This window comes from Triticum urartu, chromosome 5, assembly GCF_003073215.2.
Source record: "Triticum urartu cultivar G1812 chromosome 5, Tu2.1, whole genome shotgun sequence".
Lineage (NCBI taxonomy): Eukaryota > Viridiplantae > Streptophyta > Magnoliopsida > Poales > Poaceae > Triticum > Triticum urartu.
The window spans coordinates 146,033,906-146,061,381 of NC_053026.1; positions in this window are offsets into that span (position 1 = coordinate 146,033,906).

Here is a 27,476-nt window from a genome sequence, read left to right on the forward strand (position 1 = left end):
GAGAAAAAGAAAGTTTGCAGATCCCGTCTCCAAAAAATGTACACGTGTACTTGATTTTTTCGGTTAATGGTATGCCTGGTTTATTAGGAAACATCGCACAAGTAAATGACTTATGGGTCATTAACACAAAAAAACACTGACGGATACGGCATAGAAACCGTGTGTTTTGTGATCTTCTAATGATTAACGCAAAAAAAAAAACACCGGCACACATGTGAATCAACGCTCAAAGCCCTCGAAGGATGCTCTTACCGACATTGTACATTAATACTACAAACTTAAACTACTACTGGTAATTTGCTCTAATACTACAAACTTAAACTACTTCTCACATGCTGCCATCGGGGCATGCTGGCCAGACACTGGCGTTCTCCTTCTCGGCCTTGTAGGCTGCAGCCCACCGTGCTTCGATCTCCGCCAAGCTCTCCTCACCATGGCGTGCGGCCTCTTTTTTCTTGTGGCCGTGGGACTCTCTTTTCTTGACTGCTTTTTTCCTTTTCCGCTCCTTCTGTGCGGCTTTGGCCGCCTCTAGATCCACCACACATTCGGCCATGGCAGCCTGAAAGTCCGCCCATGTAACTGTCTGGCCGCCGGCGGCGATGAACTCAGCGCAGCGAGATGCCATCGCTTCCTTACCATGTGTGCGGTCGCCGGCGGCGAGGAACGCGGCGCGGCGGGATGCCATCACTTCCTTACCAGTTACTGTGCGCGATGGTGTAAGGACATATTATTCCCTAAGTGTTTTGGTGATTGATGACAACGCATTTGCGGACTAATCGTGTGCCATGAGTATTCCAGACACTTCTTTGCTAGGCACAAGACGATTGGGTGCCCCTCAAAGACTGACGAAGACGGCGTCTTTTCTACGTTTCTTTTTGGTGGATTTGAGTCGTAGGAAAGCCGTACTATTAAGAGGGGGTCTGCGTTGGAAAGGTTTGGGTGGAATCATCACGTACACGTCTCCTTCTTATCCCCTCCTTCTTCATTGGAGCTTCCTCCGTTTTCCTGCCTCCTTTGACTGGCTGCTGATTGTTGGTTGCGGTAGTACTGCTCCTGGGTCAACGGTAGTACCGTAGGCATCCGCGGTAGTACCGCGCGATGGCGCGGTAGTACCGCTGGTGCCCACGGTAGTACTGCTCCCCTAGAGCCGCACTACCGCTGCCCACCAGGCTAGTGCCGCCCCTTTGCGGTAATAGGAGCGGATGTAATTTTTTACATCCGCACCTACCACGGTAGTACCGCTTTCGCCGTGCGGTAGTACCGCGCTATGCGGTCAGGCAGTAGTACCGCCCCTCGGCAGTACTACTGTGTCGGGTTTTTGCTACTTCCGTTTCTTTGCGGAAGTAGGCACGGAAGTGTCCCTCCCCCTGGCTAGGATTTTTGCCTCGTGGTAGTACCGCATGGGGGTGCGGTAGTACCGTGCATGCAGAAGTTCCGCCCCCAGCTTCTGTGCGTCGTTCTGTGCTGGGGTTGCGGCAGTACCGTGGATCGGTACGGTAGTACAGCACAGCCCTGCGGTAGTACCGCTTTGTTGCAAGCAGTAGTACCGCGCGGCCTTGTGGTAGTACCGCTGGCCTGGCACGGTAGTACCGCTGGCCGCGGGCTGGTTGGTGGGTAACGGTTGGATCTTTTCCACACACTATATAAGGGGTCCCCTTCTTCCCCGTTGACTTACCTCTTCCACCATTAAAGCTCCATTTTATTGCTCCAAGCTCCATTTTCACCCGATCTCACTCCCTAGCCAGCCAAACTTGTTGATTTGCTCGGGAGTAGTTTAGAAGGCCCCGATCTACACTTCCACCAAGAGATATTTGATTCCCCCCACTAATCCCTTGCGGATCTTGTTACTCTTGGGTGTTTGAGCATCCTAGACGGTTGAGGTCACCCCAAAGCCATAGTCCATTGTGGTGAAGCTTCGTGGTGTCGTTGGGAGCCTCCAATTGAGTTGTGGAGATTGCCCCAACCTCGTTTGTAAAGGTTCAGTCGCCGCCTCCAAGGGCACCAATAGTGGAATCACGGCATCTCGCATTGTGTGAGGGCGTGAGGAGATTACGGTTGCCCTAGTGACTTCTTGGGGAGCATTGTGCCTCCACACCGCTCCAACGGAGACGTACTTCCTCTCAAAGGGAAGGAATTTCGGCAACACATCCTCGTCTCCACCGTCTCCACTCTTGGTTATCTCGTGCCTTTACTTGTGGAAGCTTATTTGTTTCATATATCTTGCTTGCTTGTGTTCCTATTCGTGTTGCATCATATAGGTTGCTCACCTAGTTGCATATCTAGACAACCTACTTTCATGCAAAGTTTAAATTGCTAAAGAAAAGCTAAAAATTGTTAGTTGCCTATTCACCCCCCCTCTAGTCAACCATATCGATCCTTTCAATTGGTATCAGAGCCTCGTCTCTTTATTAAGGACTTTACCGTCCAAAGAGTATGGTTTATACTGTAGACGGTGTGGAGGAACACTCCGGTGTGAATCCTATCTCTTCTACGGGCGATGGGGGAACCTCGGTCTCTCGTGAGGAGTTCAATGTGGCCTTGGAGACATTGAAAACCTCCATGACGACCGAAGTTGAGAGCATGTTTACTAAATTTCTTGAGGGGCTTAAACTATCCACCGCACCGTTGAAAGTGGGTGATCCCGCCAACAAGGTGTCAGATGCTATCCCCGACAAGGGGGAAGCTAGTAGTGAAAAGGCTCCTTCTTCTAGTGGTAAGAATGGCACCAGCATCTTTGCCCATGTGGAACCACCACTTGTTTATGGTGGACCGATTCCTTCCACTCATTTGAATCATGCCGGTCCTCCTCCTAAGATTGTGAAAAATGAGGAATTTGATTCTTTGGTTTACCGCTTTAAACGTCATTTAAATCATGTGAACACTAACCTTTGGAGAATCATTGAAGAAGGTTTTTATCCGCATGATCCAAGCAACTTCACTCCTCGAGAAGCCGCGGATAATCAATTCAATGAGAATGCTCTCTTCATCATTCAAGATGCAATTCCACCCGAAGACCTACCTCATCTTCGTCCCTTTGCCTTGGCCAAAGATGCATGGCATTGTGTTGTCTCTCTCTACCGGGGAAGTGCAAGCATTCAAAGCTCCAATTATGAAGTGGTACAAGATGAGGCCGATGAGTTTGCAATGAAAGAAGATGAAGAACCTCGTGAGCTTTATCGGAGAGTAACCAAACTCGCGGTCTCACTACGAGATCACGGGAGCAAGGACACAGATGACAATTGGATCAAGCGCAAATTCCTCAAGGCAATGATGCCCTATCACAAGGCCATGTCCTCCGTCATTCATTAAAGACTGGACTTCCACACTTTGACCTCAAGCGAAGTGTTGGATGAGTTTGTGGCCATGAACATTTTGGACAAGACCGCCGACAATGCGGTGCTCCATTCTCAACGGGAAAGAAGCCTAACCTTGCATTGAAGGCCAAACTCACCGTGGAAGAAGAAGAAGAGGAAGAAGAGGAGAGCAACCCCGAAGATACGAACTATGCATATCATGAACACATGGCACTTGCTTCAAGGCAATTTTAGAGCAAGAAAAACTTGAGGCCAAACTTTAGCAAAAGCAACTCGAGTGGCACAAGGGGCAAGCAACATGTAAGGACTTGCTACAATTGCTGAAAGGTGAGTCATTTCGTTGCGGAATGCCCGTATGAGAAGAGGGAAGACAATGGTGGCAAGCTCATCCGAAAGGACAAGGCCAAGTCGTTCCCCAACAAGGACAACTTCACCAAGAAGACTCCTCCCAAGGCTTTGGTTGTGCAAGAAGAGTACAATGAGGATGATGACGATGATGAAGATGGTGAGTCGGTTGCCATGGCCTCCATTGCCATTGCAACAACGTCACGGGTGTCTCTCTTCGACTCACCCAACGAGAGCATCACCGCCAAGTGCCTCATGGCTAAAGCCACCAACAAGGTAACCTCCAACATCAAAACTACCATCATTAATCATCCTTCCCCGACGGATAGCATTAATGAACTTGAGGGAACTAATGTGGAGGCTAACGAGTTTGAGGCCTTTATGGGCAAACTCAAGGGAAAATCCAAGAAGCACTTTGTTGCTCTCTTGGAACAACTTGGTGAAGCCAATGACATGATCGAGGCTCATGAAGACACCATCTCTAAGATGGAAGGGCATAGTCGTGACTATGCCGATGAGATTTCGGATCTTTCCAATGCTCTTGAGGAAGAGCGTGGTCTTCGTTTGGCTCTTGAGGAGTCACACAATGTTGATCATGCTAAGTTAAAGAAAGATTATGATCATGTCCTCATTGTTTCTCGAGTGCTAAATTCCGAGAAGGCCAAACTTGGGGTTGATCTTGCTAGACTCAAAGAGGAGTTTGATATACTTGACAAGGCCCACAAGGCCTTGAAGGGTATTCACGCTAGTATCAAGGAGTCTCATGATCAACTCCAAGTGAAGCTAACTAAGGAGAAAGAAACTTTTCCTCATATGATTTTAATTGATAATGCAAATGCTACTAACCCGTGTTGTGAGCACATACATCTTGTTGAGGAAAATGCTAAGTTGAACAAGCAACTTGAGAAAGGTCTTGCGACTTGCATACAAGGCAAGAAGAACCTCAACAATCTCTTGATCAACCAAAAGGGAGGTGTGGCCAAGGAAGGGGTTGGGTACGTGCCCGACTCCAAGAACAAGAAGAAGAATGACAAGACCAAACGACCTCCTCCCCTCATACAAACCTTTGTGAGGGAGGGAGAGAGTGCCCTCGAGGAGAAGAAGAAGAACAATGTCAAGAAGGGCAATGTCACCCCTCTCAACAAAGCCAGCGATTTTAACCCTTCTTATGTGTTATGTCGTGCTAGTGATGGGCATGTTTATGCCAAATTTGTTGGTTCTCTTCATGAATACATTGAATGGTCTATTTGGGTTCCAAAAACCCTTTTTACTAACATCAAAGGACCCATTACAAAATGGGTACCTAAAACCAAGCATTGATCTCTTGTAGGTGTTTGCTTCCGGTGGGGGATCATGGTTGCTCGATAGCGGAGCTACAAATCATATGACCGGAAGCAAGGACTTGGTGGTGGACGTGCACAAGGTTCCATCTATGCCCACCAATGTCGAGTGGGGTGACGCCTCATCTTTTAAGGTATTGGGACTTGGCAAGGTGGTCATCTCTCATGATCTCACGATCGAGAAGGTCATGCTTGTTGAGTCCCTTGCATACAATTTACTTTCCGTTCGTCAACTTGCTATCATGGGCTTTGCCACTTTCTTTGATATCGATAGCGTGGCCCTCTTGTGGAGCAAGACTCTTAAAGTAGCTTTTGTTAGGCATGTCGAGAACGGTCTATATGTGATTAACTTTTCTGAGCGACCCACTAAGACCGCGACATGCCTAATGGCTAAAGTTGATGTGGGATGGCTTTGGAATCACCGTTTAGCCCATGTCAATATGAGATCTTTGCAAAGTCTCCTCAAGGGAGACCATGTCCATGGACTAACGAATGTTAGTTTTGCTAAAGATCGTGCTTGTAGTGCCTGTATCGAAGGAAAGCTACATGAGAAGGCTCACCCTCCCACGACTATCATTTATTCAAAGAGGCCTTTGGAGCTCCTTCACATGGATCTCTTTGGGCCTCCATCCTTCGATAGTCTTGGAGGTAGGAAGTATTGCTTGGTGATTGTGGATGACTACTCAAGGTACACGTGGGTATTGACGGTGTCCTGGACTAGGGGGTACTCACCACGTCGTTTCCCGATCTATTAGATTGGGCCAAGGACCCCCGTGGCCGTATACTCATGGGCCAGTTCGACGGCTGCCGCATACAAGGAAGATTCCACAAGACTTGGCGATCAAGACAAGGACTTCTCCCCACCGGCGTATTCGGCTAGGACTCTTGTTATCCTAGGCCTCCGGTGCATTATATAAACCAAGGCCAGGCTAGTCAATAGATATACAATATATACAACAATCATACCATAGGCTAGCTTCTAGGGTTTAGCCTCCTTGATCTCGTGGTAGATCTACTCTTGTACTACCCATATCATCAATATTAATCGAGCAGGACGTAGGGTTTTACCTCCATCAAGAGGGCCCGAACCTGAGTAAAACATTGTGTCTCTTGTCTCCTGTTACCATCGATCCTAGACGCACAGTTCGAGACCCCCTACCCGAGGTCTGCCGGTTTTGACACCGAAATTGGTGCTTTCATTGAGAGTTCCGCTGTGTGATCGACAAAAGGATCGATGGCTCGCCTGCAGATCAACTGCGACTTCGGCATCTTCGTCACCAGCTCGACTGGTCACCTTGGTTCGACTAAGAATTGCGCCCCGTGTTTGGATCACCATGTCCGGACGAGGGCCTTCATCAAACATCAACTCCGATCTCTATCAAGATCACGGAGGAATCATCTATGGAGCTTGGGGGCTCAACTTCAACATTGCCCTCAAGCGACCGTGCTATTTTTCTGGACAGCGAACTCGTATCTGCCACCACCACCTCCTCGAGTATCGCTTTGACGATTGCTTTGGTGGAATTGTGCGGAATTGAGTCTACAACAACCCTGGAAAATTTCGTCGAGTTCCGATGAAGGAATCTCTGGCAATCCACGATATACTGGAGCCCTGTCAAATCTGGACGGGAATTTGGATGAGTTTAGGGCGTGGTGTCCAGCTTCTAGCTCGGACGTCCTTTGGAAGATCCAACCGTTGATCGGCTGCGGAATTCCTATATCTACCACCTCTCAAAATTTCGGCTCGATCCGACCGTCCAAACTCCGGGGACCTTCCAATTAGTGCATCACTTTTCGGATCTGTTTTCTGCGCGAAAACGAATCCGACCCGAGTTCATCTTTTTTATGAACAGGATTTTGGACATCCCTTTTGAAGGAAGTTTTGTATGGGGTATTGTGTTTTGTTCCCGAACACATCCCACTAACTGTAAGATCTTTTGAACATGATCTTCAACATCATGCTGGTGTCAAACCAGTCCGACAATATTACTCCACGGCTGCCGACCTGCGCTAGACACGGTGTCACTTTGTTGAGCCGAGCTCAACTTCTTCGGATCATCATCTCGGCAAGCCGAACAAGAGCCTGGCATCGCGAAGGATAAATCATCACCAACATCGCCGCCCCACGGATTACACAGAGCGGGCATACCGGCATCGCCGCACGGTCGCTTCATCAAGCTGGCATCGACCACGTCACAACCTGCATCGACAGGGCCGCACTATTGCTTCTTCAAGCTGGTGTCCATCACGCCGACCTACTTCAACTCATCGGCTGACATCGAGGCTTCGACATCTCAGCTGGATCGGGGGCTTCGCCATCTCTTCATCTACCTACTCCGGACACTTCGGCGTCACTAGCCGACCAGTTCCGTCACATTAGCTGGGCCGAGGGCTTTGCCTCGGCAAGTCAACCTTTACCAGCATTGCCATGCCGTCGTTTTATCACTCATCAGGCAATGGGTGTGCGGAGCGGGTCCCAATTTTAGGAATCACCTTCCTTCGGATTGCTACAACAAATAAACCAGGTGCTATTAATCCCAGTATTTTTTGCTTGTTTGGGTTCATTTTTCCCAAGGAATTATTACTCTAGTTTGTCCGTCATATGTACACAGGTCTATCAAATGGTGGCTGCATTAACGACAGTCGCATGGTGGTTCGGTCAGTTTCCGTACATAGTCCGGTGAACGCCGCACTCGGAGCTCGGACCGACCTGCGAATTCAGGCTTTGCCACGCCTTTACTGCATCACGCCGACGCCCTGCATCGACTTGACTTCGGCGCCAGGCCATATTTATTTTATTACTCACTTCGCATAAATTATTTATTATGCAACGATTTTTTTAATTATCATTATTACTATTATCTCTGGTTTGCACTATTTTTTATGCACAGGAAAATGATCCGGGGACTTCGGCGTCACTCTGCCGGTCTGCATTGATCGTGCTATGTCACCACTTCGGCGTGTCAAGCTCTCTGCTCCGCCACCTCGGGACCGGCTTGAGGGATGGAACCTTGCCCCGCATCAAGCTTGGACCGCGTCATCAATACCGAACACATTAACCAGCTAAGTCGCTTTCATGCTCAAAGCTTTAATTTCTAACTTGCGTTCGGTTCGACCAAGCATTATACTTTTTTGGAAAAAAGTTGCTTCTAAAAAATTTCCTTGTCCAAACTTTGTTTGTGACGCATAAATTCAAATACCCCGTTTACTTGGGGGCTTCCTTTATGAAGCTTTTCCTGTTGCATATGATTATACTTGTACGGCTTTGTTCCTTGTTCGTGTATTACGCCACAATATGCACCACATTGACTTAAGCGATTTGCAAGCTGGGTTGCCTTGCTCCTGTGTTTACCCCTACGTTCCCGATTGTTCGGCTAGGGAGTAAAGGGAGCACCTCTGCGATTGTCACGATCGGGTCACCCGAGCCGAACTTCGGACTGGGTGAAGCCAAAAGCTAGCGCTCTTATAGTTATTCAATGATGGTCGGCACACAACGGAACTCATGAGTACAAAAAATCTATTGGACAAGTCTCATAATAACAATGAGCACCGAAGAAAGGTATCGGTGGGGGTACTATTTTCTTCGAAGATGCTTCTTACTCTTCGCAGTAATATAGCATAAGTTCCCTGAGCGCGCTTTGTCTGTTACAGCCTTATGGCCTGATTGCCTGGTTATTGGAAACACCGTCGATATTCTCGACCGATGGAGTACATAACACTTTTCGGTCCTTAACCGAAGAGGGAGAAGCCGACGGTCGGTTAAGACGCGTTTAAAGTTCGGTTGAACATAGATATGATATAAGTACTTCGGTACATGCAATCATTCTTCTACCCAAGTCACTTGGGGGCTCTTAAGTTTATTTGAGCCGTTTTATAATAAGTGTTCTTCTTCTCAGTCGTTGCAAAGTTCTATTATTATTATTATTATTTATCACTCCTTTTTTCGACGCGAGTGTGCGGTCACTAGCCGGGGAGCCTAATTTCTCTCTCAAAGCCGCTAGAGTTTAGTTTGCTAAACTGGCCTAATGAGAAGTACTCCGCCCTCGGGATAGGAGGTTGAAGCCGTAGGCTGACCCGCTCGAAGTCTTGAGATAGGATGTGTCATGTTAAAGGACGACAAAAGCACTTCTTTTTTCTAAGACCAATTTTCGGATTGGCACCGAACACTTGATCTTGTTCGGACGTCATGTTTTTACTGATGTTTCTTGGTTTTCCAAGATTTTTGGCACTTTTAAACTATTTGTGTTTTTCCAGCATTAGTCTCGCAGTGCAACGCCGGACACCTTTAGGGATTCGGCAAAAACATTCTCAGATATTGCTATATATGCATCGGTTTCGAATTGTGTCTTCGGTCAATAGTTGGGTTGCCCGGCTCCTGCACTTGCTTCCTACGTTCCGTTTTGTTCGGCTAGGCGTGCAAAGGGAGAACCACTGTGATTGTGCTTCCAGCTCACATGGTTAAGCACCTTAGTGGAGAAAGCCGAAAACTGACTGTCACAATAAGCGTAAACTGGTCAGCGATCCGATGACTATGACGGGCCATTCATAACATTGGCCGAAGTGTTTACGGCTTGACCTCGACTGTCGCCGAACACTACCGGGGGCTATTAACTGGCCTCCCAAACTAAATCCTCGATATTTTGCTCTTACATTCGAGCTGAGGTTTCATGATCATGCTTAGCATGACAACCCAAAGAAAGGAACCGATAGCGGGACTATTTTCTTTGGAATACATTTCTTCTGTTAAACAGTAATATAACATATCTCTCTGCGTACCTTTGTTTATAAAACCGTGTGGCCAGATTGCCTTGTTTGTCGTAAATATTTGCCCTCATAAAGGCTTTATAAAGTAGGACAAACACTCCTCGGCTACTGGCCAAGGAGGTGGAAGCCGATGGTCGGTCAACAAAGTTTTGTACAATGCGGATCCGAGCATTAATGATGTAAAGTACTTGGATACATAGAGTCATTACACATAATTTGTGATTTTACTATGGATATTGATCCTTAATTCGGCCACCCGTGCCCGCATTAAGGCTCGGGGGCTACTGGGCTTCGGGCTTATTATTTACAAATATTAAAGGGGCACATCGATCCCCTGATCTGGTGTTGCCACCCGACCAGTGTCCCGGGGGCTACTGCATTGCTTGTCCAATGCAGAAAATTTTATGTGCAATATAGTTTCCGAGGAGATTTTGATCCTCAGGTTGGTCGGCCGCACCCAACCTGAGTCTTGAGGACTGAGCATGCCGCTTTTGTGTCCCGAAGTATTCTGCCGAGCTAGTTCTTGATCCTCAGGCTGATTTTGCAAATCAACCTGAGTCTCAGCGGCTACTGGGATTAGCGGTCTTATGTCATCCTTCATGTGCATCTCGGATTTTAGACCGATACACACCTTGAGGGCTACTGGCTATATATCTCGTCAGAGAATAAATTGCACCAATAAAAATATGGACAAAAAGTCGGCCCATGGTTGGGGTGGTGCACCACCTCGGAAGCAGTCCGGCATAAAGCTCGGGCGCTAGTGGCTGGCTCCATAGAGGGCATTTCCGGCATTAAGCTCGGCTAAACTCCTTCAACTTTTTTGAACCAAGGTGATATGACACCTCGGATATAGTTTGGCATTGGAGCCTGGACACAGTCCGGCGTTGGAGCTCGGATATATTTCGGCGTTGGAGCTCGGATATACAGTCCGGCGTTGGAGCTCGGTTACATAGTCCGGCATTGGAGCTCGGATACATTCCGGCACTAGAGCTGGGAAGCGGTCCGGCGTTGGTGCTCGGCTGCAAAAGTTACCTCGAATGCAGTCCGGTGTTGGAGCTCGGACGCAAGAGGACCCTGCCTCCCGGGAACAACTTCAAACCCGAGGTGTGGCATAAAAATAAACAAGGCATTGATAAAGGCCAGAGACTTAAAGGGGCTCCTCGGATACCCGACGTGTAAACTCGTCGAATGCATTTCGGCGATCCTCAAGATCAAAGATAAAGAAGATTTGTTGAACCAGTTTTCAAGACCAGCAACCGAAGATGAAGAACAGTTCGGAAGAATCGAGGAGCGTCCCTAACTTAAAGACCGGTTCAGGGGGCTACTGATGGTGTCCTGGACTAGGGGGTACTCACCATGTTGTCTCCCGATCTATTAGATTGGGCCGAGGACCCCCGTGGCCGTATACTCATGGGCCAGTTCGGACGGCTGCCGCATACAAGGAAGATTCCACAAGACCTGGCGATCAAGACAAGGACTTCTCCCCACCAGCGTATTCGGCTAGGACTCTTGTTATCCTAGGCCTCCGGTGCATTATATAAACCGAGGCCAGGCTAGTCGATAGATATACAATATATACAACAATCATACCATAGGCTAGCTTCTAGGGTTTAGCCTCCTTGATCTCGTGGTAGATCTACTCTTGTACTACCCATATCATCAATATTAATCGAGCAGGACGTAGGGTTTTACCTCCATCAAGAGGGCCCGAACCTGGGTAAAACATTGTGTCCCTTGTCTCCTGTTACCATCGATCCTAGACGCACAGTTCGGGACCCCCTACCCGAGGTCCGCCGGTTTTGACACCGATAGTTATATTTCTTCAAGAGGAAGAGCGAGACCCAACAAACCGTCATTGACTTTGCAAATGAAGCTCAACGTGAACACAATGCAAAGATCTTGACAATAAGAAGTGACAACGGCACCGAGTTCAAGAACTACACCTTGGATGAGTTTCTTAGTGATGAGGGAATCAAACATCAATATTCCGCACCCTACACCCCTCAACAAAACGGTGTTTCGGAGAGGAAGAACCGGACGTTGATGGATGCGGCAAGGACCATGACGGCGGAGTTCAAGTTTCCGTACAACTTTTGGGCCGAAGCCATCAACACCGCATGTCATGCATCCAATCGGCTCTACCTCCGCAAGGGCTTGAACAAGACTCCATATGAGATACTCACCGGTAACAAGCCCAACCTCAAGTACTTCCGGGTATTCGGGTGTAAGTGTTTCATTCTCAAGAAAGGTGTTCGGTTGTCTAAATTTGAGGCTAGAGCTTATGAGGGCATATTTGTTGGTTATGCTACAAACTCTCATGCTTACCGTGTCCTCAATAAATCCACGGGGCTTATTGAGGAGACGTGTAACATGGAGTTTGATGAGAATAACGGCTCCCAAGTTGAGCAAAGTGGCACTTGTGATGTAGGTGATGAAATTCCTCCTCAAGCCATAAGAAGAATGGGTGTTGGTTTTATCCTACCCATTGAGGAACCCCATGTGGCCGAAGGAGAAGGACAATGCTCCACTCAAGTGGAGCCATCACCAACCCAAGGCCCACACGCTTCCGAATAACAAAGTGAAGGCCCTCAACCTCATGAACAAGACCAAGGGAAAGATCATACTCAAGACGGTGTGGACACACCAAGTGATGCCCAAGGTCAAGTTCTCTCCCCCGAGAAAGTTCAAGATCAAGAACAAGTTCATGACGGCGCTCAAGATGATCAAGTAACCGCTCCTCAACTCACCACCGAGGAGGAATTAGAGCGTCGTGCCGCCAAGGTTGCTTCCAAGCTCTCCACCAAGGATCATCTCATGACGAATGTGCTTGGAAGCTTAAGAAAGGGGGTAAGCACTCGTAGACAATTAGCAAATTATTGTGAGAATCACGCGTTTGTCTCTTGTGTGGAACCCCACAAGGTCTATGAGGCGCTTGAAGATCCGGATTGGCTCAATGCCATGCATGAAGAACTCAACAACTTCAAGCGCAACAAAGTGTGGAGATTGATGCCAAGACCGACCAGGAATCACAATGTCATAGGAACCAAGTGGATATTTAAGAACAAGCAAGATGCCCATGGGATCATCATTCGCAACAAGGCTCGTTTGGTAGCACAAGGCTACTCCCAAGTCGAGGGTATCGACTACGGTGAAACCTTTGCTCCCGTTTCTCGTCTTGAATCCATTCGCATGTTGATTGCATATGCTTCTCACCATAACTTTAAGTTACAACAAATGGATGTGAAGAGTGCTTTTCTTAATGGTCCCATTAATGAATTGGTTTACGTCAAGCAACCCCCCGGGTTCGAGGATCCCTACTTTCCCGATCATGTGTATCAACTCGATAAGGCACTCTATGGACTTAAACAAGCCCCACGTGCGTGGTATGACCACCTTACCGAGTTGTTACAAGACCGTGGTTTTGAAGTTGGGCTAATCGACCCCACTCTTTTTACTAAGAAGTTCAAAGGGGAGTTGTTTGTGTGCCAATTATATGTTGATGATATTATCTTTGGTTCTCCTAACAAAGCTTTCAATGAGGAATTTGCCGCTCTCATGACCTCAAAGTTCGAGATGTCCTCCATGGGAGAGTTGAAGTTCTTTCTAGGGTTCGAAGTGAAGCAAAGAAGAGAAGAAACCTTCATCAATCAATCCAAATACACTCAAGACATGCTCAAGAGATTCAAGCTAAGTGACGTCAAGCCGGCTTCCACTCCAATGCCCACCAAGTGCCAACTTGACTTAGATCCCAATGGTAAGTGGTGGATCAAAAGGTATATCGTTCCATGATTGGATCCTTGCTTTACCTTTGTGCATCTAGACCGGACATCATGTTGAGTGTGGGAATTTGTGCACGGTTTCAAGCCGCACCTAAGGAAAGTCACTATGTGGTGGTCAAACAAATCTTTCGATATTTGGCTCATACCCCAAACTTTGGCTTATGGTACCCAAGAGGATCAAACTTCAAGCTTGTAGGGTACTCGGATTCCGATTGGGCGGGAGACAAAGTGGATAGGAAGTCAACTTCCGGAGGGTGCCAATTCCTTGGTTGCTCTTTGGTAAGTTGGTCTTCCAAAAAGCAAAGTTGTGTGTCTCTCTCGTCCACCGAAGCGGAGTATGTGGCGGCCGGTAGTTGTTGTGCACAACTCTTATGGATGAGGCAAACTTTAAAGGATTACGGTGTCACTTGTGACAAAGTGCCTCTTTGGTGTGACAATGAAAGTGCCATCAAGATCTCTCTCAACCCGGTGCAACACTTCAAGATGAAGCATATTGAGATCTGATATCACTTCATCCGGGATCACATTAGGCGAGGAGAGATCGAGCTCAACTACGTCAACACTCATGATAACCTTGCAGATATCTTCATGAAGCCCTTGGATGAAGCAAGATTTCGCGAGTTAAGGCATGAGCTAAATATCATCGATTTGAGCAATGTTGCTTGAACCCTTGCACACCCCACCATACTCAACGTGTTGTCCTATTTAGATGTAGGCATGGACGAGATTTCAATCACTGAGTATGTCGAGCGCCGGAAGATCAATCCCTATGTGAATCCTCGGGCTATCCTCAGAGGCACCGAGTTGTTCTGGACCAAGCAACAGGCTCTCATCTATCTGGATGTGATCAAGAACAAGCAGAATACCTACATGGATGTCAAGTGGATAGACATGCATCACCTGCGGAAGGACAAGTTTCGTGACTATTTTGGAGAGGCTCTGGACTTGGTGGAGCAGTTTGCTATTGAGCCGGTGATCTCTTTTCACCTTGACTATGACCCTGAGCTCATCTGTCAGTTCTTTGCCTCAGTGTTCTTTCATCCCGGGGAGGAGCGGAGGATGACTTGGATGACCAATGGCCGTCAGTTGTCTGCTACATGGAAAGAGTTCATGGATTTGCTGCACATTCCTGATGACGGGCTTCACACCCCCATTGGCGTTCGCCCCCATGCCAACTCTGAGTCTGCCAACAAGAACCTGCTTCAGCCCTTCCTTGTTGAGAAGGTACTCCCCAATGGCAAGTCATCTTGGGTGTTAAACTCCTTTCTGGATATCATGCATCGCATCTTCCGCAACACTGTTCCCACGCATTGGCGACAAGGACAAGGTACATGCATATCTAGTGGACATGTTGCTCTTGTGTGCAGAGGCACGTTCTTCTCAGACTCAGCCACTTGATGTCTCACACATCATGTGGTGTGAGCTTCGGTTTGCGGTGTTCACTCACAAGGTACCTATCTATGGACCGTACCTGTTTCTGCTGCTCTCCACCACTTGGGAGAAGATGTACCCAGGTGATGAGTTCCTTGCTCCAAACTGGATTCGCCATGAGTCCATCAGCCTCCACGTCAAGCCCAACTGGGCCAACACCACTACCCATGCTAAGGCCTCTTCTTCTAGGAGGGCTGCTGGTGAGGGGGAGGCTGCTGCTGCTGAGAATGTTGCTGAGGACCGTGCTGCTAGGTCCACCACTTCTTCCTCTGAGCCGTCATGGGCCAAGAAGCTAAAGGACAAGATGAAGATTCTCTTCTGCATGTAGGCGAAGGGACAGTACAGGGCTCACATGGCTGACAAGGAGAGTCGCCGCCGTGACAAGAAGGTTATGAGGCTCTTTGGAGAGGATGTGTCTGAGGACGTCATCACACCTGAGGCTGCCTGGATGTCAAAGCAGGGCTACAAGTGGACCAGTTTAGAGGATGACCTCGAGGAGACTATCCCCGCCGCTGAGTCTGACGAGGAGCACGAGGAGCAGTGGGATGACTTCTCTGCCTGAGCCACCCCGTGTGTGTAGGTGTCCTCTCCGCCTTTTTGGCGTCTCGATCCCAAAGGGGGAGAGAGTGTAGGGATTTGCGCGTTGTGTCGTGCTTGGTGTTTGTTTGCTTTGTCGTTTGGACCTTGTTTGCCTCGTTTGCGTTTGTTTGGTTTGTGCCTTCAAGACCTATCCTTCATATGGTGTAAGACATATGCACTCTATCTATCTTAGTTAACTTATGTTTGTACTATCTTGTCTAGTGATAGATATGCCTTGTCTCTATAATATAGCGGGAGCTCTGTTCCTAGTACTCGTGTGCCATGCAGTCCATAGCACTCATCTAGGTGGCACACATCTAGGGGGAGCCCGTCTATATTATAGAGAGGAGGGGTTTGCATTTACTTAATAGTATTTTCCTTGTGCAAATCCCGTTTTGTCATCAATCCACCAAAAAGGGGGAGATTGTAAGGACATATTCTTCCCTAAGTGTTTTGGTGATTGATGACAACACATTTGCGGACTAATCGTGTGCCATGAGTATTCCAGACACTTCTTTGCTAGGCACAAGACGATTGGGTGCCCCTCGAAGACTGACGAAGACGGCGTCTTTTCTACGTTTCTTTTTGGTGGATTTGAGTCATAGGAAAGCCGTACTATTAAGAGGGGGTCCGCGTTGGAAAGGTTTGGGTGGAATCATCACGTACACGTCTCATTCTTATCCCCTCCTTCTTCATTGGAGCTTCCTCCGTTTTCCTGCCTCCTTTGACTGGCTGCTGATTGTTGGTTTCGGTAGTACTGCTCCTGGGTCAACGGTAGTACCGTAGGCATCCGCGGTAGTACCGCGCGGTGGCGCGGTAGTACCGCTGGTGCCCACGGTAGTACCGCTCCCCTGGAGCCGCACTACCGCTGCCCACCAGGCTAGTGCCGCCCCTTTGCGGTAGTAGGAGCGGATGTAATTTTTTACATCCGCACCTACCGCGGTAGTACCGCTTTCGCCGTGCGGTAGTACCGCGCTATGCAGTCAGGCAGTAGTACCGCCCCTCGGCAGTACTACTGTGTCGGGTTTTTGCTACTTCCGTTTCTTTGCGGAAGTAGGCACGGAAGTGTCCCTCCCCCTGGCTAGGATTTTTGCCTCGCGGTAGTACCGCATGGGGGGCGCGGTAGTTCCGCCCCCAGCTTCTGTGCGTCATTCTGTGCTGGGGTTGCGGCAGTACCGTGGATCGGTATGGTAGTACAGCACAGCCCTGTGGTAGTACCGCTTGGTTGCAAGCAGTAGTACCGCGTGGCCTTGCGGTAGTACCACTGGCCTGGTGCGGTAGTACCGCTGGCCGCGGGCTGGTTGGTGGGTAACGGTTGGGTCTTTTCCACACACTATATAAGGGGTCCCCTTCTTCCCCGTTGACTTACCTCTTCCACCATTAAAGCTCCATTTTCGCCCGATCTCACTCCCTAGCCAACCAAACTTGTTGATTTGCTCGGGAGTGGTTGAGAAGGCCCCGATCTACACTTCCACCAAGAGATATTTGATTCCCCCCACTAATCCCTTGCGGATCTTGTTACTCTTGGGTGTTTGAGCATCCTAGACGGTTGAGGTCATCGCAAAGCCATAGTCCATTGTGGTGAAGCTTCGTGGTGTCGTTGGGAGCCTCCAATTGAGTTGTGGAGATTGCCCCAACCTCGTTTGTAAAGGTTCGGTCGCCGCCTCCAAGGGCACCAATAGTGGAATCACGGCATCTCGCATTGTGTGAGGGCGTGAGGAGATTACGGTGGCCCTAGTGGCTTCTTGGGGAGCATTGTGCCTCCACACCGCTCCAACGGAGACGTACTTCCTCACAAAGGGAAGGAACTTCGGCAACACATCCTCGTCTCCACCGTCTCCACTCTTGGTTATCTCGTGCCTTTACTTGTGGAAGCTTATTTGTTTCATATATCTTGCTTGCTTGTGTTCCTATTCGTGTTGCATCATATAGGTTGCTCACCTAGTTGCAACAACCTACTTTGATGCAAAGTTTAAATTGCTAAAGAAAAGCTAAAAATTGTTAGTTGCCTATTCACCCCCATCTAGTCAACCATATCGATCCTTTCACATGGTGTCATGGACGGCGCGTGGAGAGAGCTCTGGGCCGGAGGGGTCGGGCAGCCGTACAGTGCGGTGGTATTCAAGAGCTCAATGACAGACGACAACAAAAATTTGGCTGCCCTTACAATTTTGCTCGTTGATTATCGCACACGGTTCATCTCCGTCGCTTCCGGAAACAGTGTGTGCTGAGCCTATCGTGTGTTGCATTATGATTGGCCGGAACCCCAGCCACGCGGATCCCGCGTGTGCACCGTAGGATGCGCCGGGATCGAACGACAATCCATGTCCCTCACATCACACCCGTGCACCTGTAGCTGGATTAGATTTATATGCGCTAAATGCCTAGAAAATGCACATAATCCCCTGAATATGGTAAGTGAGCCTGGAAAAATGCAAAATTTGAACATGGTGATTTGCAGGGTGTATGTTCCTCGTAGAAAAAACTCTAGGGCAAAGAACGAATAAATTTTGGATTCCCCTTCAATCTTGGGGATTTCCCTCTCGAAAGCCTGGAACTTCCTCGGTGATGGTTCGATTTATGAAGGGCGTGCATGACGACATATGCAAAACCTTCTCAAATTTTTACCAGGGCATGCTGAGGTCATACCATGGCACCATGCCAGGCGTCATGTTTTTAAGCATTTATTTCATTTTTCTATAGTTGAAAACCCAACAAACAAACATTTGTGGTTGACTATTGCCACACATTTCATCGAAATATCTATCCATTCCTTGTAAAAGGCATGAGAATTTACTAAATGGCTCGAGCATGGTTTTCTAGGCCATTCTTGTGGACCCTTTCATGCACCGATTGTTTGAACTTGAATTATGCGCATTAATGCCTAGGAAATGCACATAATCCCCTAAATATGGAAAATGAACTCGGAAAAGTGCCAAATTTGAACACGGTGATTTGCAGGTTGTATGTTCATCATAGCAAAAGGCATGAGAATTTGGACCCCCCTTCAATCTTGGTGATGTCCTCCTCGAAACCATGAAACTTCCTCGGTGATGGTTCGATTTATGAAAGGCGCGCATCATGACATAAGGAAAACATTCTCCAATTTTTACCAGGGTATGGTGAGGCCATACCGTGGCACCATGCAGGCATCATGTTTTCCAACCATGTGTTTCATTTTTTGTATAGTTGTTAACCCATTAAACGACGCATTTATGGTTGACTATTGCCACACATTTCCTTGAAATATCTGCCCGTTCCTTGTAAAAGGCATGAGAATGTACTAAATAACACAAGCATGGTTTTCCAGATAGTTCTTGTGCACCTTTTCATGCACCGATTGTTCGAATTTGAATTATGTCCATTTATGCCGGGAAAATGTACATAATCCCCTAAATATGGTAAATGAGCCCGGGAAAATGTCAAATTTGAACATGTTGCATTTGAGGCGGTATGTTGATCGTTGGAAAAAAACTGAATGGCGAACTAGGACGGAAATTTGGATTCCCCTTCGATCTTGGGGATTTCCCTCTCGAAAGCATGTAACTTCCTTGGTGATGGTTCGATTTATGAAGGGCGTGCATGACGACATAAGCCAGACCTTCTCAATTTTTTACCAGGGCATGGTGAGGTCATACCCTGGCACCATGCCAGGCATCATGTTTTTTAAGCATTTATTTAATTTTTTCTATAGTTGAAAACCTAACAAACAAACATTTGTGGTTGACTATTGCCACACATTTCATCGAAATATCTGTCATTCCTTGTAAAAGGCATGAGAATTTACTAGATGGCACGAGCATGGTTTCCAGGCCGTTCTTGTGAACCCTTTCATGAACCAATTGTTTGAACTTGAATTATGTGCATTAATGCCTAGGAAATGCACATAATCCCCTAAATATGGCAGATGAACCCGGAAAAGTGCCAAATTTGAAGATGGTGATTTGCAGGTTGTACGTTCATAGAAAAAAAACTCGTGGACAAAGGACAAAGGAAATTTGGACCCCCCTTCAATCTTGGTTATTTCCCCCTCGAAACCATGAAAGTTCCTCGGTGATGGTTCGTTTTATGAAAGGCGTGCATGACGACATTTTTACCAGGGCACGGTGAGGATCATACCATGGCACCACACCAGACGTCATGTTTTCCAAGCATGTATTTCATTTTTGTATAGTTGTTAACCCATTAAACGACGCGTTTATGGTTGACTATTGCCACACATTTCTTTGAAATATCTGCCCATTCCTTGTAAAAGGCATGAGAATGTACTAAATAGCACGAGCATTTCCTGACCGTCCTTGTGGACCTTTTCATGCACTGATTGTTCGAATTTGAATTATGTGCATAATTAATTCCTAGAAAATGCACATAATCCCCTAAATATGGTAAATGAGTTCGAAAAAATGTCAAATTTGAACACGTTGCATTTGAGGCGGTATGTTGATCGTTGGAAAAAAATGAATGACAAACTAGGACGGAAATTTGGATTCCCCTTCAATCTTGGTGATTTCCCTCTCGAAAGCATTGGACTTCCTCGGTGATGGTTCGATTTATGAAGGGCGTGCATGACGACATAAATCAAACCTTCTCAGCTTTTAACCAGGGCAAGGTGAGGCCATACCATGGCACCATGTCAGCCGTCATGTTTTTCAAGCACATATTTCATTGTTCTATAGTTGATAACCCAGTAAATGACGCGTTTGTGGTTGACTATTGCCACACATTCCATTGAAATCTCTGCCCATTCCTTGTAAAAGGCTTGAGAAATTACTAAATACCACAAGTATGGTTTTTCCAGACCGTTCTTGTGCACCCTTTCATGCACCGATTGTCTAAATGTGAATTATGTGCATTAATGCCTACAAAATGCACATAATCCCCTAAATATTGTAAATGAACCCAGAAAAGTGTCAAATTCGAACACGGTGATTAGCAGGGTTTATGTTCATCGTAGAAAAAAACTCATGGATGAAGGACAAAGGAAATTTGGATTCCCATTCAATCTCAGTGGTTTACTATTGCACACGATCCATCTCCATCGCCTCTACGAACCGTGTGTGTTCACTCACACATGCAAAAGGAAAAAAACCTCACCCACTTCGTCCTCACTCACTCGCCGCGGACTCCTCTGCAACTCTGCACCCTAAGCTTGACGGCTGTTGGCGGCGGGCGTACGTCACGCTCCAAATGGCACTGGATTTCGCCCCTACCGCTTTCCACGGCCTATCTACACCGACATTCTAGACTCTAGTCAACTGGGGTTTTCTGCGGGATTGGGCTGGGGATTTTTCTCATGGAGAAGGTAATCAACTTAATTAGCGAAATATTCACTCATCTTGTATCACAGTCAGTCCGTCGCTGTTAATCAACTGGCTGAAATCACCGTGGAATCATTTTTGTTCTAGTTGATTCATGGGTGTTCATTCATGTGTCCATAGTGCAAGCATAAATTAGGCAAGTGTGGTCATGGCCAGTCGGAAACGAAGTTCTATCTCACCATTCCGGATGACTTTAGGGAGCGCTCGGTATGTTCAATTTCAACCTACCACGGTCGGCATGGCCTAAATTTGTGAACATATACTGTCTGTTGCTACATTATCTATATATTTGCATCAAATCTTTGTTACATTATCTATTTTTAATTCTATATTTTTGTACTTTGCTTTCATCTATATATATATATATGGATCTATTCTATCAGTTACTCCCATATTTGCATCTTGCTCTGTTATTTCAATATATCTAATTTACGATCTTAGTTTTCATTTCAAGCAGTACATCCCTTGCTTTGCAAGAACATGAGTAGAAGGAAATCTTGGGCTTTACTTTGCTAATGACTCCCAGGATGTCATATTGACAACGCAGCATGGATTTACAATGACGGTTAGTGTAAAACTTGATAAAGATGGTCACTCCTATTTTAATGCAGACCTTTGGAGAAAAATGTCTAAGTGTTATGAACTGAAAGATGGCAATAAAATTCTAGTGCGTGCACCACAGCCTGGTTTAATTAACATGGATGTTTAATTCCCCAACATCATCAGCCCATAAAGTCTGATCGAGGTTAGTGTCCTTTCAAATTTCTCCATGCTGTCATATTACTATTTAAGCAACCAATTGATCACTATTTAAGCAACCAATTGTGGTATCATATTCTGACTCCGTTCCTAGGCAGTAACAAAATCTATTTACCAATTTATGTGCACTATATATTCTTCTGCCATATTCTGAATAAATAAGACCTTTCCACCTTTTAAGCAGGTTATGTTGGATGCATAGTGAATGACATGTATGTTACTAAGTGTACCAAATTTCACTGGAAGGACTTGAAGCATGTCATAAACTTTGTTGATAATCTGACAGAGATAACACAGCGTATGAATGCTGGATTTTGGATGGGATTAATTAGACCCATGGTGCACACACTGAACAAGACCAATTGTGTGCACAAAACGCTGGTAAAAAGTCTTATTTTAATGTTGATGCTTATAAACTATATATCTTCAATGATATGTTACAATTGTTTTTTATTCTACATGTCAACAGAAATTGCCCCCTGTAGCAGTTCCTGGATCGATTTCCCAGAACGGTCGAATTACACTTGTGCCTGCTAATAATGCCAAAGTGATTGCAAGGTACTGCATTTCCCGCAGAAATGGAACCATTCAAATTAACAAGTTCTCGCTTCTCCTGGCAATACATCCATATTGGAAAATTGGAGACAATGTTCTACTCATGCTCTACCAAGGCATAGGAGGGCTCTTCCTTTTCATTGACGAGATGTCGAGTCGCCGTGATCAAGCTGCTTCTAGTGGATAGTTGTGGTTGTTGGCCTTCAGACTCTTAAAATGTGCTACTTGTGACTATATATGTTAAGTATGTAGATATGGACCATATGGTTGTTGGCCCTTAGCCTCTTAAAATGTGATAGTTGTTACTATGTTAAGTATATAGATATGGATATGGTTGTCAAAACCATGTTACGAAGATCCTCCTTTTGTCGAGTAGTGTAACCACTATATATATGTTACTCAAATGTTGTTACCCAAGTTCATAAATTTTCATGGAAAGTATTAGTATCATACACAGTTCATTGAGTTTAAGCGTGTGCCCGATGTCCAAAAGGCATTTGCATATTAACTGTACATATTGCAAATTCACACACATGTTAACATAAGGAAACGTATGTGTAACATACTAATCATCGCACATGATTACTCACAGACGCATCATGTGCGATACTCCGCCACCGCAAGCAACTAGTTTGCATTTTTCAAAGTTTTTTGTACACATAGAATCGCACACGAAGTAACTGTATTGACCATCTATGTTGTAATTTCTCATTGCAAATAGTTCACCCGAGTCGGCTGTTTGCCATGTATCACACGCATCTTGTTTACACGACTCGTTTGTGTTCTTTTGGCTCATCACAAACAGTTCATCCATGTGAACTGTATGCCGCATATCACACACATCTTGTTAAGTTGAACCATTTCTGTTGTGTTCCCTAATCGAAAACAGTTCGTCCGAGTTAACCGTATGTCGTATATCGCACACACATTGGTATGGCTGCCCGTTTCTATTGTTCTACCTCATCGCAAACAGTTCGAATGGATTAACCGTGTGTCCTGCATCACACACACATTGTTATGGTTGCCCATTTCTGTTGTTCTGCCTCGTCGCAGACAGTTTGAATGGATTAACCGTGTGTCCTGCGTCGCACACGCAACTAAAATCTGAACTGTGTTTGATGGCTCCGCCATCGCAAATGTTTTGCACCTTTTTGACGGGTTTTTTTACACCATCGTTTGTGATTATTGCATCACACATAGTCTCGGCAAAGGGTCTCTGATCATAGTGTCGCCTTAGCAGTATCCTGCAGTAGTGATATATCCATTCAAATATATTTGATCATGAATTATTATTGTTGCAAATTATCTCTATGATAAATGAGTTGGGAGGCGAAACATTAAACCGCTATATTTATCTATGTTCGATGGATACTATTTGTTCTAAAAATATGCTTTGAGTACTAGCAATCATAGAAGACTAAATGATAATTGAGTATGTGGAGCTCTTACATAGATTTTGCTGAAAATAAGATGCATTGAAATTGTTTGGTGACTAAGAACATATGTTGTTAAGTTCTAAGAGAATGCATTGTTTGAACCATAACATGTGAATCAATTACTGCTTGATCATGATGAGTTCTATGAGAAAGAGTTGCTGTTTATGATGCTCGGAAAAGTGATTGAAACACTATATTAGCATTCGCCGTTCATAAATTTTTTCTTTTTGTAATTTACCTACTCAAGGACGAGCAGGAATTAAGCTTGGGGATGCTGACACGTTTCCAACATATCTATAATTTATAAAGTATTCATACCATGTTTATAGCAATTTTATATGGTTTTGGTGCACGTTTATATGATTTGAATAAAACTAACCTGGACTAACGCTGTTTTCAGCAGAACTACCATGGTGTTTTTTTGTGTGCAGAAATAAAAGTTCTTGAATTGGGCTGAAAATTTGTAGTGATTTTTTATGGACCAAAAGAGACCTCCGAAGTACCGGAGATGGGCCAGACGAAGCCAGGGGAACAACAAGCTCAGGGGCTATGCCTCCCCCCAAGGCACGCCTACTGAGCTTGTCGGTCCCGGTGCCCCTGGCGTGAAACCGATGCCAAAAAATCCTATAAATATAGAAAACCCCCAAAATAAACCTAGAACATCTGCTCTGCCGTCGCAAGCCTCTATACCGAAGCGATCTCATCTAGAGGCCTTCTCTGGCACCCTACCGAAGGAGAAAATCATCACCGGAGGCCATCTACATCATCTCGATGGTCTCCATGATGAGGTGGAGTAGTTCACCCTCGGGGCTGAGGGTATGTACCAGTAGCTATGTGTTTGATCTCTCTCTCTCTCGTGTTCTTGATCCGACACAATCTTGTTGTAACCATGGGATTTTTTAATATAGTCGGATCATATGGTGTTTTTCCCTCTCTATCTTTGTTGTGATGAATAGAGTATTGCTCTTTGAGGTTTCATTATGTTGCATTGAATGTAAGTTTTGAGATCAGTTGATGTTTGTCTTGCATGTGGATACCCGTGGTGACAATAGGGTATTCTATTGAGTCACTTGATGTATGTTTTGGTAATCAACTTGTAGATACTCGTGGTGACATTGGGGTAATCTATGCACATAGGTCGATTCATGTTTTCGTCCTACTTTCTTCGATAGAAACTTTGGAGTGATTGTTTGTCACATGTGAGGGATTGTTATATGGTTCAGTTATGTTAGCACTACCGAGAGATTGCACTAGTGAAAGTATGAACCCTAAGCCTTGTTTCTAAGCATCGCAATACCATTTGTGCTCCATTTTATCACTTGCTACCTTTCTATTTTTATATTTTCAGATTACAAAAACATATATCTACTCTCCATACTACACTTGTATCACCATCTCTTCGCCGAACTAGTGCACCTATACAATTTACCATTGTATTGGGTGTGTTCGGGACACAAGAGATTCTTTGTATTTGATTGCAGGGTTGTTTGAGAGACACCATCTTCATCCTACGCCTCCCACGGATTGATAAAACTTAGGTCATCCACTTGAGGGAAATTTTTTGCTGTCCTACAAAACTCTCCACTTGGAGGCCCAACAATGTCTACAAGAATAAAAGTTGCGTAGTAGACATCAATTGCCCACTCTCACATTGGGACTTGGAGCAAACTTCACAGGCACATCCAAACCCATGGGAGAACTTTCTCTTGTTCTCCTACACGTAAAATACCTCATGTCCACAAAATGGCCACCATACCTACCTACATGGCATTTTCATAGCTATTCCGAGCATATCGCCATGCACTACCATCATTTTACATTACATGATTAGAGACATGTTTTCATTTGCCTTGCATTTCATTGTATGGCTAGTTTGATATTTTTATGGCTTGTCCATTTTTTGATATATATGCTACACCAGATCATTGCACATATTGGGTACACTGTCGGAGGCATTCATCATATAGAGTTTCTCTCATGATTTCAGTTTTGAGTTATGATTACATTCAGTTGAAGTGAGTCATTGTATTTTGTATTGTTCATCAATATAAGGTGTTGCTGAAGGAAATATGCCCTAGAGGCAATAATAAAGTTGTTATTTTATATTTCCTTATTTATGATAAAGATTTATTATTCATGCTAGAATTGTATTGATCGAAAACCTAAATATATGTGTGGATACATAAACAAATACTGTGTCCCTAGTGAGCCTCTACTAGACTAGCTCGTTGATCAAAGATGGTTAAGGTTTCCTAACCATAGACATTTGTTGTCATTTGAAAACGGGATCACATCATTAGGAGAATGATGTGATGGATAAGAACCATCCGTTAGCTTAGCATAATGATCGTTCAGTTTATTGCTACTGCTTTCTTCATGTGAAATACATATTCCATCGACTATGAGATTATGCAACTCCCGGATACCGGAGGAATACCTTGTGTGCTATCAAACGTCACAACGTAACTGGGTGATCATAAATATGCTCTACAGGTATCTCCGAAGGTGTTTGTTGGGTTGGCATAGATCGACATTAGGATTTGTCATTCCGAGTATCGGAGAGGTATCTCTGGGCCCTCTCGGTAATACACATCATAAGCTTGCAAGCAAATGACTAAGGAGTTGGTCACTAGGTGATGTATTACAGAATGAGTAAAGGGACTTGTCGGTAACGAGATTGAACTAGGTATGAAGATACCGACGATCGAATCTGGTGCAAGTAACATACCGATGGACAAAGGGAATTACGTATGTTGTCATAACGATTCGACCGATAAAGATCTTCATAGAATATGTAGGAGCCAATATGGGCATCCAGGTTCCGCTATTGGTTGTTGATCGGAGATGTGTCTCGGTCATGTCTACATAGTTCTCGAACCCGTAGAGTCCACATGCTTAACGTTCAATGTCGATTTGGTATTATATGAGTTATGTGGTTTGGTGACCGAACGTTGTTCGAAGTCCCAGATGAGATCATGGACATGACGAGGAGCTCCGGAATGGTCCGGAGGTAAATATTGATATACAACACGATGCTATTTGGTCTCCGGAATGGTTTCGGAATGCACCGGAAAGCGATCAGAATACCGGAAGGGGTTCCGGAGGCACCGGGAGAATATTGGGTCTTATTGGTGTAACGCCTCGAGACCGATGTGCCAGGTGTCCTCCAGTTATTCCTTGTCATTACCATGTCATTCGCTTGCGTGTTGCATCTTGTCATGTCATCATGTGCATTGCATCATCATGTTTTTCAAAACTTGCATCCGTCCGGGTTCCCCCAGCTCCGTCCGTTGTCCATTCTGAGCCCAGACACACTTGCACGCGCCTGCGGCATGTCCGAAATAGTATTTTATAAGTTGCCGGAAAATGTTCTCGGAATGGGATGAGAGTTGGCATGCGGTGTTGTTATAGTGTTAGTAGGTCGCCTGCCTAGTTTCATCGCCTCTCTCTTCTCTTCTCTCAGCTCGAGACCATCTACCCAGTCCATTACCTACCGCCAGGTCCAACCTAACCTCTCTCGTCAGCCCGTGGCCCTCCTCGCGCGCGTCCGAAAAGTTGTCCCGGACCCGACCCGAACAGTCATCACCGCTGTGTCCGGATCATCCCCAACCATCTACAAAACGTCTCCGTTTTGTTAATTGGACTTCCTAACATATTTTTTTCGTCCGTCCGATTACGATCGGAGGGATGAGATAGCCCCTAGCCTAACCTACCCGCTATATATATTAGTCTATCCGAAGACCAAATCCCTAATTTCTAGGGATCCTCCTCCGCCGCCACTCTCTTCCATCTCCCTCGGGATCGTTTCCGATCTACTCCACCTCGTTTTCTGCAGCCAACCAACCCGCATCGCTCA